The sequence below is a fragment of the Callorhinus ursinus genome, unplaced genomic scaffold (assembly GCF_003265705.2).
Source record: "Callorhinus ursinus isolate GAN/ISIS: 27379988/994484 unplaced genomic scaffold, GSC_fseal_2.0 scaffold1, whole genome shotgun sequence".
NCBI classification, from domain to species: domain Eukaryota; kingdom Metazoa; phylum Chordata; class Mammalia; order Carnivora; family Otariidae; genus Callorhinus; species Callorhinus ursinus.
Genome location: NW_027397063.1, coordinates 68,030,664 through 68,053,153, shown reverse-complemented (window position 1 = coordinate 68,053,153; position 22,490 = coordinate 68,030,664). Strand labels below are relative to the sequence as shown.

The window sequence follows — 22,490 nt, the reverse complement described above, 5'->3', positions numbered from 1 at the left end:
CAAAAGGAAGAATTTTTAATAACCATTACATAGACATGACAAAATCTTCTCCTAAACCACACAATACACTGTTCTCTGTAAATGCAATGATGCATTTTTTAACAAAATAGAATTAAATTTATTCGATTTAGGACATTGTGCTCTGTGCTTTAGACATAGAGAATGTTTACAGACAGATCTGTTTGCCCCATATCAGAAAAGTGAATATTCATATTAATAATCTTTTTCATGGTAAAATCCAAATTATGTTTGATCTATTTTGGAGTATGAAGACATGAAAACTCGTTATTAAAAAGTAAACATAAAATCATGGAACAGCATATCAGATTCAACAGAGTCTGTTTTTGACAGTCTCGCCACTCAGGTATTAGTAAGAAATAGAAGTACTGAGTTCCCCAACCTGGGATCCTTAACTTTTTCTAATAATAGTAAAACCTTCCCTTTTCCCCTTGAATTTGCATACTCTTAGCTACTGGTCTTCCTTCCATTAAATCTTGCCTTGTCAGCTTTCCCTGCCATTTTTACCTAGGTCCTCAATTCTGTGCTCCCAGAATGATTGTGGCTGGCAAAATCACGAATTTTGGATGTGGTTTCTTTCTTAATTTACATTTTCTCAACTTCTCACTCACTCAATATGAATTGTATGGACATCTACACAGTGATGAGTATATAGGTATAGAAGAAAAACAACAGGTTCTAAACTAGGTGTGTGTCTACACTTACTGATCAAGTAAACCTGAAAAAAGTCATTTAAACATTAATGGCTCAGTTCTCCTTTAAGAAAAAAAAATGCTCATAAAAACCCCACACTACCATCTACTGCATAGGATTTCAGAAGGATTTAATTATGTAAAATATACAACTGTGCTTCAGAAATCACTAAAATCCTCAAAAAATAAACAATATAATACAAAAGAATACAATTTATAAATGATCTCTCCATTTCAAAGATGTAAATAACGATAGTATAAGATGAATGGATAATGAAGATGTGGTGTACATATACATACACAATGGAATATTACTCAGCCATCAAAAGAAATGAAATCTTGCCATTTACAACAATGTGGATGGAACTAGAGGGAATTATGTAAGTGAAATAAGTCAGTCAGAGAAAGACAATACCATATGATTTCACTCATGTGGAATTTAAGAAACAAAACAGATGAACATAGGGGAAGGGAAGGAACAAATAAAATAAGATGAAAATTGAGAGGGAGGCAAACCACAAGAGACACTGAACTCTAGGAAAAAACTGAAGGTTGCTGGCGGAGAAGTGGGTGGAGGATGGGGTAACTGGGTGATGAGTATTAAGGAGGGCACTTGATGTAATGAGCACTAAGTGTTATATGCAACTGATGAATCACAAATTCTACCTCCGAAACTAATTTAAAAAAAAAAAGGAAAAAAATGATGATGGTATAATCTATAACTCCCCTGGACACATAATTTATGAGGACATAGTAAGGTCTTTGTGGTTGGTGGAAACTGTCTTTTGTTAAGAGCAGAACTATAAATTTTGAACAAAACAGATCAGCACTGATACACTCTGGTTCTATAGCGCAAGTCATTAAAATTGATAGAACATAAACTTATGTTTTTCACTTTCTTACCTTCATCTTTTACTCAGCCTGTTCCACTGATTGAGAGAGCCTCTGTCCTTTGGTTTTTTCTTGTTGAAACCTAACATATCCCATAAAGCCAAGCCTAAATCCTGCCACTCTATGAGATCCTTTCTCAGCACCATAGCTACATTCAAGTATAGCAATACCATTGTATCCTTATTCCTCTATGAGCACTTATCATACTCTGCTGTGCATTGTACCTCCCTGAGTATATTCGTTTTTTCTAGGAGAGCTCTATGAGAATAGGGATGAGATGACTTTTTTTGTCTCTTTGTTTTCCATCTACTTTACATATAGATGATGTCTATGATATGTCTGAAAAAAGAGGAAAAAAGAACTTTTTTAAAAGAATTTTTTATTTATTCATTTGAGACAGAGAGATACAGAGAGAGAGAGAGAGAATAGGAGCAGTGGGGAGAAGCAGACTCCCTGCTGAGCAGGGAGCCCGACGTGGGGCTCGATCCCAGGACCTGGAGATCATGACCTGAGCTGAAGGCAGACTCTTTACCATCTGAGCCACCCAGGAGCCCTGGAAAAAAGAACTTCTAACAAGTAAAGCTTTTGCACACAAATCAAAAAGTGTATTACATGTGAGTGTGCTTCATAAGCTCTATTAGACTAAAAGGATAGTCAGTTTAATAACAACATCTCCAAAGTCACCATTCACACTGAGAGCTTCCAATACTGATTATCAACGAAGACTATGTTTCAATAACTCTTGAAAACTGTCAACCCCCACTGACAAGTTGACAAGGTTCCTTTTCTTAAATTTTACCACAGTTGGGTTTTGGTTTGGTGTTTTGTTTTGTTTTTGTTTCTTTTTGCATATTTGATGTTTTCCCCATTTATTTTTTTTTGTTGTTTTCTCCATTTATAACCCAGTATTGAGCATCCTATCATCTTCCCCAATATAAATAATAAGAAGATTCCATGATTTAAAGTTAAACCATAAAACTTATTCATGAACTGGTCATGGCTTTTAAATCACTGTGAGCCAGTTTAGGAAACTAGAATTGGCTGCCAAAGTTGATAAAACAAGCCATTATTTTAACTGGAATCTTGATATCTTTGTACTCTATTTTAGAAATCAGATAGACACAACTGAAGTGGTAGGAAAAGGCCAGGTGAACATGTGTATGCTGCATATAATGCCATATTTGGGGATGGAGATTATTATAAGGCCTTGTAAGTACTAGTTTTCAGTGAAGGAAGGATCTACCCACCACTTCACTGAAACAAACAAAAAGCAAACTGCCCTGAAAGGCTCCTCACTGGACTTCCTTTAAGACCAAAATAAAATAAACCACAGGAGAGGGTAACTCTATACATTAGAAAAATACTTTGCAAAATAAAGAGCAACTGAGGAAAGGGGAATGATTTGAGGACAAGATGGTATCAAACTTTGAAGGGAGCCGACTGATTTGTTGAGATACGAGAAATACTGGCCAGAAATGCCTTCAAGATGCACTGGGTCATTTCATTTCAGGCTGTGAAGAACTAAGGCAAACATTTTCTCCTGCCAGACGAGAAGCAGGATTGTACGTGGCAGTCATACTGCATGGAAAAAGAAATGAATGCTGATTAAATCAATACCCTGCTGACATTCACAAGTTACTCTTTCCGCTGGTGAGTGAATGAAATTCTTTTGACACACTAATAGTTTTCCCCATAGCTTCTTTATTAAGAAGCATTTCAAAAGGACACATTGACTATTTAGAAACCTCCAGTAGCTATCCATTGACCACAAAAGAGATTCCAGAAATTACGTACTATGACATTCACAGCCTCCAGGATTTGGCCTCAACTCACTTTCTAGCAGAACTTCCTCATCTCTGCCATTATGCAAACTCTTCCCAGAAAGTTTCTAGAAGAACGTCTCTCTTTTTTTTTTAAGGTTTTACTTATTTATTTGAGAGAGAGAGAGAGCGCGAGCACTGGGGGGTAGGGGGAAGGGAGCCGAGGAAGAGGGACAAACGACTCCACGCTGAGCAGGGAGCCAGATGCAGGGTTGGATCCCATGACCCTGAGATCATGACCTGAGACAAAATCAAGAGTCAGATACTTAACTGATAGAGCCACCCATGCACTCCTAGAAGAATTTCTAGATGTTTTATAATTTACCACCTTCTTGTTCAAGAAAATACACATTAGGCCCAGAGCTCCAGTCATACCCAAATTCTTCATTTCACTCATTCACTTATTCAGCAAATATTTATTTTGTACTGAATTGGTGCCACACACTGTGATAGTTGAGAAGAATACCTACATGGCAAAAGCAAAGACCCTGCTTTCTAGATCCTTACAACCTCATCGAAGGGGACAAGTCTAAAGTAAGTAAGTCATTAATTAAATTAATTTCAGATTGTGCTGAATGCTATAAAGAAATAAATGAACTAACAACACTGTAAGAGCTGACTGGGGTGGGAATGGAAGCAGGACTCTATTAGGTAAATTAGTCAAAGAAGGTCCCTCGGCTATGGTATTTTTCCGCTGAGACCTAAATATTGAGAAGCCAGTCATGAGCAGAATGGGAGGGAGAACATTCCAGCCAAAAGAAAGTCAAGTGAAAGGACCCTTTCCTGGCAAAAAAAAAGTCAAGTGGAAAAAGTCTTGACATGTTTTAAAGAAGAGCAGAGACTAAAGAGAGATATTTGAAGAGCTGGAGAAAGATCAACACTCGTAGGCTATGGTAGAGTTTCTCCTAAGTGCAAGAGGAAATCTTTAAAGAATTTTAAACAATATCTGATACACATTTTAAAATGACAGTCCAGGGGCGCCTGGGTGGCTCAGTTGGTTAAGCATCCAACCCTTGATTTCAGCTTAGTTCCTGGTTTTGGGGTCGTGGGATTGGCCTGTGTGTCAGAGCCTGCATGGGATTCTGTCTCTCCTTCTCCCTCTGGCCCTCCCTCCACTTGCATGTGCTCTCTTTCTAACATAAAATAAAATAAATAAATCTTTAAAATAAATGAATAAGGTTAAGCGTCTGCCTTCAGCTCAGGTCATGATCTCCATGTCCTGGGATCAAGTCCCACACTGGGCTCCCTGCTCAGCGGGGAGTCTTCTTCTCCCTCTGTCCCTCCCCTGCTCTTTCCCTCTCTCTCAAATAAATAAAATATTAAAATAAATAAATAAATCAATAAAATGACCATTCAGACTGCTATGTGGAGAACAGATCTTTATTAGAAGGCAAGAGAGCACGGCAGTAACTCAGATGAGAGATAATCCTTTTACTTTCAAATTAAAAACAGGACAAGCATGGGTCAGTACCCTGCCTTTTCCCCCCTCTCTCTTCCATTCCTTTCTCTTTCTCCCCATTTTCCTATTCTTGCTATAGTGATGTTTCTCAGTTCAGACACATAGTACACAAGAAAACAGTTCTAAAATTTCCAAACATAGTTTAGGGAAAATATGCAAGTTCCCTGTCTTCTGAAATAAGAGAAATATGAAGCTCAAATATTCTGAATATGAAATGTAGGACAACTTGTAAGACATATGCAAGAAAGCAGATTCTAAAGCACATTTAAAAATATAAAGAACACTGCACTTCTGAGACAGGTTATTTAGGATCACTTTCTAGCTTCTGAAGTCGTTTTATATAATCAGGGTAAGACATCAAGCCCAAAATAAGTAATTTCCATTCTCTTCTACTCAAACATCCACATTTTCAAGAAAGAAGGGAATTCTCTCTCTGCTTTCACCACCCTAACTTACAGAATTCATCCAACATCATGCATTACATTTTGATGAAGTGCTGTATTTTTTTGCCTTGGCTCTTTACTTAAATTTTACAATATAGCAACTTTAGAGAATTTTTAACCCCATATGAGGTCTCTTACCGACTGAAAAGCAAGTAAGTAAACACTAAAGACATCCTGTTTCTAGGCCACAGCAGAATTTTTAAGTTTTAGTTAGCAACATAAACACACTAGCTGGAGGAAAAGGAAGTCACTAGATTATGGCATGTACATCAGGCTAAACACTGAAAATTCATGGGCTAAAAACTAAATGTTCTTTTATGGAGCAGAAAGGATTTTTGTCTTTTGGTGATTTGTTATTTAATACATTAAAGAATTCACCCAGGGATGCCTGGGTGGTTCAGTTGGTTAAGCATCCGCCTTCGGCTCAGGTCATGATCCCAGGGTCCTGGGATTGAGTCCCACATCAGGCTCCCTGCTCAGTGGGGAGCCTACTTCTCCCTCTGCTTGTCGCTCCCCCTGCTTGTGCACACTCGCTCTCTCTCTCTCTGTCGCTCTCTCTGACTAATAAATAAAATAAAATCTTTAAAAAGAGATCTATTAAGTTTTGAAACAAAATTTGAAAGCAATGTTTAAACTACTGGATTAAACTAAATCCTATGAATTACAGTGCTTCAAATGTAAAGACCAGGCTGTTAATGAGAATTCAATTTTATTTTAGAAAATTCCTACACATTTCCATATAATGTAGTCAGATTTTGAGAGAGTCAAAAAATAGCTATATGAAAAACAACTTTGCATTCTTATTTCACAATCTCTGGAGATGTTACTTTCCCTTAATGTTATTACTGTAACTTGTAAAAAGACCCATACATGGAATTCTTTGCATAATTAAGTTATAGAAAGCAATTGCTTGTTTCTCTTGACAAATTTATAAAATTAATTTTACCAGACATTTAGGACTACATAATATAGTGCATTGCCCTTTTCGTCTAAGAAGCTCAGAGCTAAATTTTATTCTCAAATATGGTAACTGTATTATGCTGGGTTTTTAGTATATCAAACTAAAGATGGTATATTTCTCTTTTTTCTTTGACTTTGTTTTTTATTCCATTTCAAAAATCTAATGATACAAATAATTGCTTTTGCTCAGTAATTCAAAGTCCTTTTGGACACAGAAGAGGTATAATTTATTCACAAGATAAACCCTTGTAGTAAGGGACATTTCTAGTAATTAAATTCTTTCCTACATCTTAATGTAGAGTATTTAAAATTTCTAGCTTTAAAGAATACACATTAATTCACAAGTTAGGTGCTTGTGTTAATGTAGAAAATGAACTTATCTTTGCATTTATGGAATGTTAGTCTTAAATGTAGTCATGGATATAAGTAAATATTTATAGCTTTCAAAATGCTATTTGGTAAGGATTAGATGGGAAATGACATTTCTAAAGAGTAACGTTTTCTCTGTGGAGTAAGCTGGAAAGGAAAAATATGTATTTTTAAAGCATTTTCTTTTGCCAAACTGCTTATACTCTTTCCTTCAATCACTTATGGTTCTGGGTCGGATTAATAGACTCTTGCTCTTTGTAAACACTGGTAAGTTTCAAGTTGATGTTTACAACTTAATGTTAAACACTAATGGTGAGTAGCCACTGTCAAATGAGGTTAACCTCATGAGCTCAGTGCAACAACAGATCCTATCAGCTGACTTTGCTGGAAGGTTTCTTATCTAAATAAAAACCATCTTCCAGGGTCAGGAAAACACTAAAGTGAAGAAGCAGGACTTTTAAACATACCATGTCAGATTAGAGACTATTTAAAACAAAAAAGTCCTTGAAGTTTCTGAAAAAGAAGAAAACCTCAGAATATTAGCCAAAAAATACGTGTGTGCTTAATTGGACAAAATCCCCTGAGCCATCTGTGGACTGTATTGTCTAACTTCCTAACAAGAGGACAGCCAAAACTTGGATGCTCCCTGGTAAGGAGAGAGTATACTGTCTTAGTGATGGAATGTGGGCAAGTCATCTCTGCCGCAGAGCCAATGAAACTAGCATGTGTGGCTTATTGGTATGTTACTGTTGTTTTTGGTTCTAAACATGAGGATAGGATAAGATTGAATAACTGGGCAGGCATCTAAACCTCTGCAGTATTGTCCAGAAGGCTCCCTTGAGGTGTCAGAGGATGACTAACGGTTACCGAAAAGAAGGTTCGGGCCAAGATCTATCTGACATTTGCTTCCTGCTACTGTTTTTGGAAACACAGCTTTAATCTTCTTCAGAAATTTCTTTGAAGGGCCGATGTCCCTCATTTTGTATTACGGTTTTGCCAGCATCCCATGACCATTTTAGTAGTCATCCCTTTAACTGGTAAAGAATCTTACTCGTGTCTGATTATAAAAAATAAACAGAAATCCAATGTCCCCCTTTTGTGAGCTCAGAACTGTTTTCCTCTCCTTTGTGACCCCCGTGTTGATGAGCATGATCTTGTTTGTGAGGTTAAGCAGAATTTACCCTCTGTACTGTTGTATAGTTTGCAAAGCACTTCACAATACAACTAAGCAAAGTAAAAGCAATAACGATCATTTATTGAGTGACTACTCATCTCTTATTTTGAAATTCTTCAAAAAGCTAGAGGATGAATCCCCCACCTCACCTCGGGCGCAGTGCAGAAGTACTTGACCATTATTTTACAAGGGCACATTATGATACAAACAGTGAGCCGTAGCACCATGGAGAAGCTAGTGCTGGGATAGACAGAGTGGCCCTTAATGAACTTCCCGGTATGAAAACAAATTTTGTTGTTATAACAGTTCACTCATGCTTTGCTTCTGCCTGGTTTTCATTATGATAAATGGAGATGAATGTTGTCTTTCCCTAGTGACCCATTAAAAAAAGTTCTAGCTGGTCATGACTTCCCTGGAGCCAGCAGCCAGCTCCCTAATTGCTCACTCCCAGAGTGATGTCTCTGCAGTCATTGGCAGCCAGAACACATTGCCCCCTCCCCGAACTGTATAAACTTCCAATCGTTTGACATAATTTGTCAAATATGATTGCAAAATGCAATTAACCATGGTCTTGGGCTTTCTAACTTCTAAGCGATCCTTTAAAAATCAACAGTGAAATAGCTTAATACAGACTTGGCACTGATTTTTTCTGCTCTTGAGAATATTAAAAAAAAAAAAAAGAAAGAAAAGAAAGAATTTCAAAGCCTTGTGTGCCTGCAACATTGTTTTGTGAAATAACAAAGTGATGGGCATAAGATGCTTGTCATGGGCAAGAAGGAACGGGAGCCCCAGGATTGAGACTCAAAGGGCAGGTTTACTTCCTGTTTCTCTCCTAAGCGCCCACGTTTCCTGAGTGGATTGCGGCTGGGGGCACACAGTCAGGGAAAAGAAGTAATAAATTGGGCCTTGCCTTGTTGAAAAGTGTTAAAAGTGCTAGGGTGACACTGGAAATAGCCTGGCAAAATTGATGATTTGGGGGAGAGCTTTAGAGTTTAGTGACCATACAGAAAAATTGCTGTCATTGTAATTTCCAACATCTCCCTTCTACTTTGTGTTTTTGAAACAAATTTAACATTCCACCCAAAACACTCCACTGTAAGCAATGTAAGAAAAGCAAACAGGCAAATCAAAAGCTTTTCCACTTGTACCTTTTTGGTATAAATATGCCACATTCCTCTTTGAAGTACAAACTCTCTCTAGCCCCAGTAAGGGTGGGGAGATTTACTTCAAAATGTATTTCAAAACATTTACTTCATCTCACATCAAGGAATGTACCACGGCTGCAAGCCAAAGGGAGTTTCACTCCAAAGACCCTTCTCGGAGGGGACTTTAAGGGGACTTCAAGAAGAGACTAAAGAGTCCCTTTAGGTATTCAACCTATCAAGCTGACTAGTGGGTGTTCCTAACCTGACAGGCCACATGGTCTTATTAAAGAGGTGGTTTTGATGATCGAGTTCTTTCAGCGTTCCATAAGCTCCCCTGGCATCACACCTGCACTTTTTAAAGCATTCAGCCACAGCAATAACCTTCAGGCTGTATTGTAAATTCAAGGTGCCTGCAATATACACAAGTTAAATATAAACAGAAGCATTTTCTCTGTACCTCAGCCAAGAGCCTATACTGGAAAGAAGTTCCAGTCCATTGACTATCTGAGGAGGTTAAAGCTTGGAGAAACTTATCAGGTAGCATCAAATCTTGGGTTACTTTTGTGACACCTGCATTGGTCTGTGAATACTAATTTCCATTAGCCATAGATAACCAGGGCTAGAAAAGCTCTTTCAATTATTTAGTACCACGGCCTCAAGTGGAAAAAGGATGAGCACAGAAAATTAATGGCAAGGCTGTGGTTAAAATCTAAGTCTTTTATTAAAATGTTCACACACATTTGGGATTTTAATCCCTGTTATTTCAAAGTCGAGGTGAACTCATGTATATCTGGTCCATGTGACAATTGTTTGCTGATCACCTCTGCCATAGAAAGAACTATGATAGGTGTTCTGTGAGGATATAAAATATTTACAATATGGTCCTTGATCTTTTATGAAACACAGTCCAGTAGGTCAAGGAGACATACACAAACTATTAATATTGAGAACTAAGTTTCTACCAGATTAGAGGGCAGAGTAAGTGGGTAACAGGCAATACAATGCTATAGAAATTGAGTGAAATTTGAAATCACAGTAACCTTGGAGGTTCAGGGAAGGTCTCACTGAGAAAGTGGGACTGAGACCAGGTCATGAAGAATGAAAAAACATGTGGATGTCTCAGATGCAGAATGGGGTGAGCAGCAAGAAATGAGAATGATTCATGTTTTTATAGAAGTCATTTGGCTAACTTGGCTCATATGCAAGGTCTAGATTACAGAGTAATGGGGAAGAAGGATGAACAGGGATATACTATGCGGCTCTTTGAACACTAAACCAAGGTGTTTTTATTCTTGGAAAAAGAGAAATAGGTGTATCTATGTGTGTATGTACGTGAGTGTAGTCATGAAAATCTCCCCTGCCTCATTCCAAAAGGGATTTGAGAAATACAAACTACAATATTTGAGGAAGCTATGGATAACCTTTTTCTTCAGACTTTATTTTTTTTTTAGGGTAAGTTTAGGTTCACAGCAAAATTGAAAGGAAAGAATGGAGATTTCCTGTATCTCCCTTACCCCCACATGGACGTAGTCTCTCTCATTATCAAGATCCCCACCCAGAGTGGTCAATTGCATTGACACATCATAACCACCCGAAGTCCATAGGTTTCACTCTTGATATTGTATGCTCTGTGGAGTGTATAATGTATAATGACAGGCATATATCAGTATCATACAGAGCATTTTTGTGCCCTAAAATCCTCTGATCTCCATCTACTTCTTCCTCCCTGCTCCAACCCCTAATTTATTTACTTTCTCCATAGTCTTGTCTTTTCCAGAATGTCATATAGTTGCAATCCATACAGTAGTGTGTCTTTTCAGATTGGTGTCTTTCACTTAGTAATATACATTTAAAGTTCCTCCATGTCTTTTCATGGCTTGAAAGCTCATTTCTTTTTAACATTAAATAACAGTCCATCATCTGGATGTACCACAGTTTATCCATTCACCTACTGAGGGACACCTTGGTTGCTTCAAAGTTTCCATAACTGTTGAAAAAGAGCTGCTATAAGCATCCATGTGTAACTTTTTGTGGGTACACAAGTTTTCCTTGGTATTTTCCTTTGAGTAAATACCAAGGAGCAAGATTGCTAGATGGGTATAGTAAGAGCAGTGTAATTTTGTAATAAACCGCCAAACTGTCTTCTGGAGTGGCCTCACCATTTTGCATTCTCACCAGCAGTGAATGAAAAGTGCTCACTGCTCCATGTCCTCACCAGCATTGATGTTCTCAGCATTCTGGACTTGGGTCATTATAAAAGATGTGTTGTGGTGTTGTTTTAATTTCCATTTCCCTAATGACATATGATGTGGAGGATTCTTTTCATATACTTATTTACCAACTTCTTTGGTGATATGTCTGTTAAGATCTTTGGCCCATTTTTTAATTGGGTTGTTTCTTATTTTTGAATTTTAATAATTCTTTACATATTGGATAACAACTCTATCTCAAATGTGTCTTTTGTAAATATTTTTTCCTAGACTGTTTCCTTTTTTGTCTTCTAATTTTCTTGACATTGTCTTCTGCAGAAGAGAAATTTTTAATTTAGTCCAATCTTCAATTATTTCTTTCATGGATGGTGCCTTTGATGTTGTATCCAAAATCTACTGTCATACCCAAGTTCATCTACACTATCTTCTACAAGTTTTACAGTTTTGCATTTAGGTCTATGATCAATTTTGAGTTATTATTTGTGAAGGATAGAAGTTCTCTATCTAGGCTCACTTTTTTCATGTGAACGTCCAGTTGTTCCTGCACCACTTGGAGACATTGTTCCATTGTACTTCCTTTGGTCCTTTGTCAAAGATCAATGGACTATTTGTATATGAATCTATTTCTGGGCTTTTTATTTTGTTCTATTGATCTGTATGTTTACTCCTTTGCCATACTGCATTGTCTTGGATACTGTAACTTTATAGTAAGTCTTGAAGTTGGATAATGTTAGTCTTCCAATTTTGTTCTTCTCCATCAATATTGTGTTGGCTCTTTTGAGTCTCTCCCCACCTCCATATAAACTTTAGAATCTGTGAGTATCTGTGGGTATCTGTGAAATAAACTTCTAAGATTTTGACTGGGATTATACTGAAGCTATAGAACTGACATCTTCCCAACTGACTGCCAGTAGTGAGTTTTCCTTTCCTAGGAACATGGAATCTCTACTTATTTAGTTCTTTGATTTCATTCATCAGAGTTTTGTACTTCTCCTCATCTATATCTTGTACACATTTTGTCATAATTACACCAAAGTATTTCATTTTGTGGGGTGCTAATGTAAATGTTACTCTGCTTTTAAATTTCAAATATCACTTATTCATTGCTGGTATACAGGAAAGTGATTGATTTCTGTATATTAACTTCATATCCTGCAACCTTTCTATAATGATTATTAGTTACAGGAATTTTTTTTCCAGTTCTTTCTTGTTTTCTACATAGATGATCATGTCATCTGTGAACAGTTTGATCTCCTTTCCTGATCATATACATTTTATTTCCTTTCCTTGTCTTATTGCATTAGCAAGAACTTCCAGTAAGAAGTTAAAAATAACTAGGAAGAGGGGGCATCCTTGCCTGTGTACCTGATCTTGGTGGGGAAGCTTCAAATTTCTCACTATTAAGAATGATGTTAGGGGCGCCTGGATGGCTCAGTCAATGGGCGTCTCCCTTCGGCTCAGGTCATGATCCCAGGGTTCTGGGATCGAGCCCACATTGGGCTCCTTGTTCAGTGCGAAGCCTGCTTCTCCCTCTCCCACTCCCTCTGCTTGTGTTCCCTCACTGTCTCTCTCTCTCTGTCAAAAAATAAATAAAAAATCTTTAAAAAAAAAAAAAGAATGATGTTAGCTGTAGGGTTTTGGTAGATATACTTTAGCAAATCACAGAAGTTCCTCTCTCTTAATTTACTGAGAATTTTTATAATGAATGGGTATTGAATTTTATCTATTATAAGATCATGTGATTTTTCTTTTTTAGCCTGTTAATGTGATAGATTATATTAATTGATTTTTGATTGTTGAACCGGTGTTTCATACCTGAAATAAATCCCACTTGGGTAAATGATTAAGGTATCATTTATGTCCCAGAATATGGTCTATCTTGGTGAATTATGTGATGCCCTTTTTTAAAATCCTTGATAACTTTTCTTGCTTTGAAGTCTGCTCTGCTTGAACCTAATATGTCTTCTCCTACTTTTTTTTTTATTTTATTATGTTATGTTAATCACCATACATTAATTACATCATTAGTTTTTGATGTAGTGTTCCATGATTCATTGCTTGCATGTAACACCCAGTGCTCCATTCAGTACGTGCTCTTTTTAATACCCAACACCAGGCAAACCCATCCCCCCATGCCTCTCCCCTCCAGAACCCTCAGTTTGTTTCTCAGAGTCCACAGTCTCTCATGGTTTGTCTCCCACTCCGATTTTACCCTCTTCATTTTTCCCTTCCTGCTGTCTTCTTCTTTTTTTTTTTTTTTTAACATATAATGTGTTGTTTCAGAGGTACAGGTCTATGATTCAACAGTCTCACACAATTCACAGCGCTCACCATAACACATACACTCCCCAATGTCTATCACTCAGCCACCCCATCCCTCCCACCCCCACCACTCCAGCAACCCTCAGTTTGTTTCCTGAGATTAAGAATTCCTCATATCAGTGAGATCATATGATACATGTCTTTCTACGATTGACTTATTTCACTCAGCATAATGCCCTCCTGTTCCATCCATGTCATTGTAAATGGCAAGCTTTCATTCCTTTTGATGGCTGCATAATATTCCATCTACACCACATCTTCTTTATCCATTCATCTGTCGATGGACATCTTGGCTCTTTCCATAGTTTGGCTACTGTGGACATTGCTGCTATAAACATTGGGGTGCACGTACCCCTTCAGATCCCTACATTCGTATATTTGGGGTAAATACCCAGTAGTGTAATTGCTGGATCGTACGGTAGCTCGATGTTCAACTATTTGAGGAAACTCCATACTGTTTTCCAGAAAGTGAAGTTAAGGAGTCAATCCCATTTACAATTGCACCCCAAACCATAAGATACCTAGGAATCAATCCTACTTTCTTTTGATTAATGCTACATGATATACTTTTCTCTAGCCATTTACTTTTAATCTACATGTGTCTCTAAATTTAAAGTGGATTTCTTATAGACAATAAATAGTTGGTTCCTGCTTTTTTATTCACTCTATCAATCTCTGTCTTTTAATTGGTGCATTTGGACCATTAAAATTGAAAGTGACTATTGATATAAGTTGAAGAATATCCATCATATTTGTTGCCCTTGTTCTTTGTTCCCAATTTTGTTTCCATTCTTTTTATTCTGCCTTTTGTGGCTTTGAGTATTTTATGTGATTTCATTTTCTCTCTTTTCTTAACATATCAGTTAAGATATGTTTTTAGTGGATGCCCTAAAGTTTACAATATACATTTATAAAAAGTTCAAGTCCAGTTTCAAAAACACTGTGCTACTAACAACAAATGTTGGTACCTTATAAAAACAAAATAATCCTAATTCTTTCCTTCTGTTCCTTGTATTATCACTGTCATCATTTCACTTATATATAAGCATCCCGAACCACACACATATATGTGTAATATATACATAAGCATACATAATCAGATGCATTGTCACTATTGCTATTGTGAACAAAATGTTATTTGGCCGATCAATTATGAATAAGAAAATAAAAGTTTTTATTTTACCTTCACTTATTCCTTCTTTGGCAATCTTCCTTACTTTATGTAGACCTGAGTTTCAGACACATATGATATTCCTTCTCTCTAAAGAACTTTTTTAAACATCTCTTGCAAGGCAGGTTTATTGGCAACAAATTCTCTCAAATTTTGTTTTTCTGGTAAAGGATTTCTTCTCACTTTTGACGGCTAATTTTGCAAAGTACAGAATTTTACATTTTTATCTCTCAACATTTAAAATATTTCACTTCATTCTCTTCTTGCTTATACAGGTTCTGAGGAGATGTTGGATGTAATGTTCATCTTTGTTACTCTATAGGTAAGGTGTTTTTTTCCTTTTGTTCTTTCAAGATTTGTTCTTTATCTTTAATTTTCTGTAATCTGGAAATGATATCCTTAGGTATAATTTGTTTTGTTGTTTTGTTTGAATTTACCCTGTTCATTGTTCTCTGAGCTTCCAGGATCTGTGCTTTAGTGTCTCAGTTATTTGGGGAAATTCTTAGTCATTAATGTTCCAAATATTTCTTCTGTCCCTTTCTCTCTTTATTCTTCTGGTGTGTTCTGAATATATGTATGGTATACATTTTGTAGTGTCCCACAGTCCTTGGACATTTGTCTTTTTTTCTTTTTCCCAGCCTTTGTTCTCTTTTATTTTCAAATCTGGGGGTTCCTACTGAGATAACCTCAAGCTCAGATATTCTTTCCTCAACCATTTCCAATCTACTAATATCCTTAAAGTCACTTTTCATTGTTGTTACAACATTTTTTGATCTCATTTAGTTTTTAGTTCTTTCTTAGGATTTCTGTGTTTCTGCTTACATTGTCCATCTGTTCTTATATGGTGCCTACTTTATCTTAAAACCCTTGGCACATTAATCTCAGTTTTTTTTTAATATTTTATTTATTTATTTGAGAGAGAGAGAGCAGGGGCAGAGGGAGAGGGAGAAGCAGACTCCCCAGTTAGCAGGGAGCCTACTAGGGGGTTCGATCCCAGGACCCCAGGATCATGACCTGAGCTGAAGGCAGACACTTAACTGACTGAGCCACCCAGGCGCCCTTAATCACAGTTATTTAAAACCCCAATCCAGTAATTCCAATATCTCTGCTATGAATGGTTCTGATTCTTATGCTGTCTCTTCAAACTGTGGTTTTTTTTAGTTGTTTCTTTGTAATTTTTTCTTGATAATGGAGACAAGACATTATATACCAGGTAAAAGGAACTGCTGTAAACAAACCTCTAGTGATGTGTTTGAGAAGTGTAAGAAGAGAGGAAGGATTCTATAGTCCTATAATTAGGTCTTGGTCTTTCAATGAGCCTATGCCTCTGGACTATGAACATCACAACTCTTTCTCAGTTTTCTTTTTCTCCCCTCCTAGGTGGGAGACAATGGCTAGTCTGGGCTAGAATTGGATATTTCCTTTCTCCCACATGCAAGGGTAGAACTAATTGGAGTTGGATATTTCCCTTCCTCCAGGCTGGTTACACTCTGAAAATACTCCAGTAAGTTAAGCTCTGGTTAACTAGTTTCTCAGGGCAAGTCTTATTAAGAAGAACAGTCTGGCCTACTTCACAATGGTTCCTTTTCCCCTTCTCTTGCAGGAAGCATGAAGGGATCTTTCTCTGATATTTACTGTGATAGAGAAAATAATTGTTTCATTTTGAACTAGGTTACTTTTGATATAATGGGAAGGCATGCAAAAGAGTACATCCTTTTAGCAGTGAAGAACCTTGACTGGAGAGCTAATGGATTAAGTGTTAGGCAAAGTCTATACCTGAGGCACACCTGAGGTCTTTGGCCCACAGAAAGCGAGACTTCCAGACTTTCCAGAGTGAGAGCATGAACAATTATTCTAATTGGCTCAAAATAACTGAGAAGGACAGGGAAAATGTCTTTGGGATTGTAAGTAACTTCCCCTGGATGGTCATAAGACTTACTAAAAGAAAAAAAAGTTTTTACGTGAATTAAGTGTAAGATAAAAGTTAAGCATATCTATTTAGGGTAAGACTTTTTAGACTTCCAATTACTATGATAGTTAATTCCCATGAATCAGATATTGTATTCTACATTTTTCAAACTTTTTTGACCTGCTTCAGAGCGGCTTAATAGACTAATCACCTCTCTGAGACTTTGCTTTGTTATATATACACATATATACCCACACACACACTTTGGGTAAACTGCATTAACTTTGATGGAAGAATGGCTTTAGTTGTAAAATCATCACCTAAATGATCCCAGAATCCCAAAATGCTGACTGAAATTGTCCTTAGACATAATTTGGTATAAGACTCCCTCCTCTGTTACACTTATGTAAATAAGATAACTAAAATATAGACTGAGAAATTTTTCTTAGGGCCACATGGATCCTAAAGAAGTGCTGGAACCCACAACCTGGTCTTCTAATTCCAAAGTTACTGATTTTTCTAGTACACTTCATTGTGTTTAAGACTAAGTGGCCCATCCTCTACATTCAGCAGGAAAATAAAGACTGTACCATTTTGGACAAGTGCATATAAAAAACACACACCCAAAATACATCCCTCCAAAAGTCATAAAGGAATACCTTTCTCCATGCCTCCCAGAATAAGGCAAATTAATGCGGCAAAATGGCTGCTAATGAGTATAGATAGAAGAAAACTGTGAGACTGTGTTCAAATGAAGAGACTGGTTTGAATTGAAACACAGCCTAGAAAAATCATATCAAATAGAATGTAAAATTATATTCAGTGGTTTCAAAAACTCAGGCTTTCTGATTTTGACTTTACACATACTGTGAATTTACATTGGCTTCCTTCCCTGGAGATGTTATATTGTAGTTTAGCAGCTGGATGTTTGGTCTGTACTAAGAAAAGAGTACCACTATGATCTTCTATAAATGAAGTCCAAGGTTCCCACTTTGTGTGCAGAGGGTACTATAAGCTTTGTATATCTAGGAATTCTGAGTCTCAGGCTACTCTCTTTCAGTTAAACCTGATCAACATTCAGTGAGGGTCCTGTGCTGGGTACTGGGTAGGTAGGAATGGTAGAGAGAAAACTGAGATAAGTTCTTGCTTTTTAGTAGCTAATCTGGGGGAAGGGGTGGGAAATCAGAAAAATACCTATAATTCAGGGCAGGGTAAGGGACCACAAAAGAAGTAAGACCAAACAGTGTAAAGATTCAAAGTAGGAAAAAACACATCTAAATAGGTGGTTTTGGATCTAGAAAGTCTTTATGGAGATCTTATAAATACGGCATTTGTAATGGAGCCTGAAGGATGGATGGGATTTCAACAGGCATAGGTGCCAGGAATATCATACCAAAAACGTGTCATCCGTGGGTAAGGATTAGTTTGCTGGGAGTACAAGTGTTGAGAGTGGGGCTCAGAGTAGCCGAGAATATTTAAAAAGCAGGCTGAGACCAAACTCCTGTTGGCTTGGAGCTAAGCACATATTGGGGTATTGGGGGAGCCTTGAAAATTTCAGAGGACTGGAGTAAGCTGAATCTTTTGAAACTACCTTCCAGAAACATCACTGTGTCACTGTAGAGGAGTAAGTCTACATTACTAAGTTATACTAGTAACATAGGATGGTCTGGAGTGAGACAGATAGATTAAATCAATCCTGCTGAGCTGCAGGTGCCAGTATACTCTACTCCCTGTAGTCTAATCCCCAACTGGTCTTGGATCCTGAGCATTATGGAACGAGGCCACATACTCACATGCCCAGGGTAGTTGGTTAGGCATGCCAATAAAATGCTGAACTGCCACATATCTCATTTCTGGAAGACCCACTTTCTGTTAATCTAAAGCCTTTTATGTTTTACAGACTCCATAGCAAGTCCAGTTTTCAACCAGAAAGAAATCTCAGCCAAGTCATTAAAATGAACATAGCCTTCCATCTGGGAGTTGCCACCTCTACTCTTTCTACCCAAAGGAACATGTGGTCCTATTACAAAATAAGCTAAGCAGTTTTCATTTGAAAACACTCCCATGAGGCACTAGAAGAATTCTCACTTGCCTCTACCTGCAGACAGCAAGGCAGAGAGAGTCTGTTATACTTCCATTCATCTTTGCCCCTTCCCTCATGTGAGAAGTCTCTATGAGAATGATTATATGAACTGACAGTTATTAACCGTGTGCTTTCCTATTCAGGAACCGAGGATGATGAGACCTATAAGAATAAAAGGAAGATTTGGGGCACCTGGGTGACTCATAGGTTAAGCAGCTGCCTTTGGCTCAGGTCATGATCCCAGCCTCCTGGGATTCAGCATCCTGGGATTGAGCTGTGTTTCAGGCTCCCTGCTCAGTGGGGAGTCTGCTTCTCCTTCCCCTTCTCTTGTGCTCTCGCTTGCTCTCACATTCCCTCTCAAATAAATAAATCTTAAAAAAATAAAAAAAGAAGAAGAAAAGGGAGACGCATGGGAGGCTAAATCCTACTGTTCCTACTCCCAGCTCTCACAGAAAAGAAGCCATGAGCAAATGCTAAGGGCAATGTGCATATATTCTCAAAGGGAAGAAGGTAAGTGTGTATGTGTGTATCTAAAACAAACAACAGTCCTCTACTAGTTATTTTACAAAGAAAGTTAACATAAATTATCTCAGGTCATCACCATATATGGACTGGGCAAATATTAATATCCCAATTTTATCATGACAAAAAGGAAGCTCAGAGAAGCTAAATACTAAGAGTTTATGCCATTATTGAGCATATAGTATGCCAGAGACCTGAAATAAATGTCTTACATATATCACCACATGTTATGGGCTGAACTGTATTCCCTAAAATTCAGGCGCTGAAACCCTAACCCCAAGTACCTCAGGATGTGACTGTATTTGGATCTAGGGCCTTTCAAGAGGTAATTAAGTTAAAATGAGACCCTTAGTGTGGGCCCTAATCCAATCTAATGTCTTTATAAGAAAAGGGTATTAGGACACAGAGAGAGAGAGAGAGACACCAAGTTCACTGGCACATGGAGGAAAAGACCATGTGAGGACACAGCCAGGAGGCAACCATCTGCAAACCAAGGAGCGAAAAAAACAATCCTGCAGACACGTTGATCTTGAACTTCTAGCTTCCAGAACTGTGAAAAAATAAATGCCTGTTGTTTAAGCCACCCAGTTTGTGGTATATTTTTTTTATAGCAGTCTTAGCAAACGAATACAGCACATTTTGAAAATAAAATTAACCGTGAGGTAGAAGTTAATAACTTCATTTACAATTGAGAAAACTGAAAAACTGTAAGTAATTGAATCTGACTCTAAACCCAATGATGTCTTATACCAGAACTCAGGCCCTTAATCTGTCTGTTCTATTCTCTCAAGTGATAAACTGATCAAGACAGTGCTGGCAACTTAACTAGGACGCTCTAACTTTTAAGTCAAGTTCACTCCACTGACATTATCTCAGTAGACCCTTTGACATTAAAACAGGATGGGAAATAAGATTAAGAAAAATAGAGTTCCAAGTGAAAATTAAAATACCTGCTTTCCTTTTTATTATTTCTTAGGATACGACTAAAAATTTCAGGGTAAATGAATCTTCTCTTCTAGGCATTCTGGAGTGGCACATCTGTTTTTATTTATGGTACTTAAACCTCCCATTTTGGTTTATTCTGAAAAGGAGTTTGATCAAGACTCTCTTCCTCTAAGCATCTCCTTTCATTTTTATTGTAAGTAAAAAGTTTTCATAACACGGAAAAGTCCCAAAGGGAAGATACTTTCCTAGTATTATTTTAATTAGCTAGTAAAGTTCCTGAAAAATGCTAAAAACCCATAACACCAGAGAAGTCTGCCTGGGAAATGTCATCTTAATTTTGTGAAGCAGACTTTCTAAGATTCTACATAAACTGATCTGATCAAATTAAAAGTGACGTTTCTAACAACAGGGATGGACTAAATTACAGCACAATCATATGGTAGGATATTATATGCCCACAGAGAATAATGAGACATGCAAAGATGTTCATAATACATTCTTGAAAGAAAAAAGCAGACTGCATAATACTATGTATGGTATGAATCCATTTATACAACAGAAATTCACAAGAGAAATGGTATGCACCAAATGTTCATATTAGCTGTGTTCAAAGCACAGTCAGGGGACTTATTTTAGGACTTAATAATTGTGATTTTTTTTTATCTTGTTTTCTAATTCTCAAAAACAAACATATGGTATGCGTGTGTTTTGAAGAAACAAATGGAAGCAGAATGAGAAAGTAAGCAAAAGTCTAGGTTTACCATGATTTTCTAAATAAAGAGATACTCCTATCAAGGAAGGGCTTAATCTTGGAAGAAGTTCTGTTAATGACACAAGTGAATTTGATTTATACAATTTAAATAAGTGAAGTTCTGAAAAAGCTCTGTTGTGTGTGTGTACGCGCATGTGCAATGTATGCATGAAAGGCCTAACATCTAAATGCACAAAGGAAAATGGCTGTGGGGAACTTTCTGGTGAACTCCTGCTCCCTTTAATCTCTTTGCCACACTGAAGCCAGAATGATCTTTCTAAAATACAAACCTGATCTTATCCCTCTCTGATTTAAACTTTCAAAGGCTCCCCCCTGGTATGAGGAGAAAGTTCAAATTCCTTAAATGAGTCACCAACTCCTGCCTGACTGGTCCTGGTTTACTTGCCCAGACTCACTTCTCACTATTCTGTTACTTTCTAAATGTGGTCTGGTTACATTTTGTCTCAGTTCTATTCACTCTCTTCTCTTTGAGTTTATAGTGTTCCTTTTCTTGGGAAACTCTCCTTTCAAATCTCTCCCTGATTGTTTATTTATCTTTAGTAGTTTGCTTAGACATTGTTTCCTCTACTGTGTCTGCCATGAACAACCAAATCTCACATGCCAGTTAGATCCCTGAACTTCTCATAGTACTTCCCTCATATTATTACAATCACCCACTGACATACCTGAATTCTCCACTGGTTCTCTGGAGACAGTTCTGAAGACATTTTTTTTTTTTTTTTATCAGCGTACAAAAGATTAAGAGATTTATCAGCATACAAAGAAAAAGAAAGAAAGAAAGAGAGGGAGGGAGGGAGAGAGGGAGAGAGGAAGGAAGAAAGGAAGGAAGGAAGGAGAAGAAGAAGAATTAGAAGAAGAAGAAAGAAAGAGAAAAAGAAGAATGGAGGGAGGGAGGAAGAGAAAGAGAGGGAAAGGAAGGAAGGAAGGAAGGGGAAGGGAGGGAGGAAAAAAGAACAGAACTCATTTGTAGAAAAACAAAAGAAACATCTTCTCTCTCTCTTTTTTTTTTTTTAATTTCAAGGTACACTCAACTCACAAAGAGCTGTGTTTCTGTCTCTCTGATTGGTTATTGTATTCCTGGCAATTAACCCTCCTGGGCACATTTTAGGTTCTCAATAAGAACTTGATGCAAAACTGTTCATGTAGTTCTTCACTCGTGGAACACTTATTGTCACTGTGGGCTAGCCATGGGCTGTACATAATAGGCACATAGGGCATGAGTGTGTCTCTCAATATACATCAATATAATTAGAGATCCTAGCGTTGTGAGGGCTACAATAAGTAAGTAAGCAGACAAAAACCAGACAGTGAGTTAAGTGCAAAAGAGAGTGCTGTGGTAACACAGAAAGAACGCTTAATTCAAATTGGGTGGCATTTATTAGGTCGCCAAGTTGTTAAAATTCTGGTAGCTGGTGAAAAAATATAACACTCTCCAGACAACTATTTTTCAAAGAGTCTGATTAAATTGGAACTAGATCATTCTAAAGCATTTTTAAAAATAAAAATGAACTAATGATAATGTTGAGGTTCTGTTAGCTCTGTTAGCAAACTTTGATTAACTGAAAGACATCTACTTAAGGAGGCA

The 22,490-nt window shown here is 37.3% G+C and overlaps 1 protein-coding gene across 2 annotated transcripts in view; it reads right to left on the bottom strand.

Annotated features, from left to right (window-relative positions):
* P3H2 (prolyl 3-hydroxylase 2) overlaps positions 1 to 22,490 on the bottom strand; it is a 169,131-nt gene that overhangs the window by 51,663 nt on the left and 94,978 nt on the right. The gene's annotated exons all lie outside the window — the stretch shown is intronic.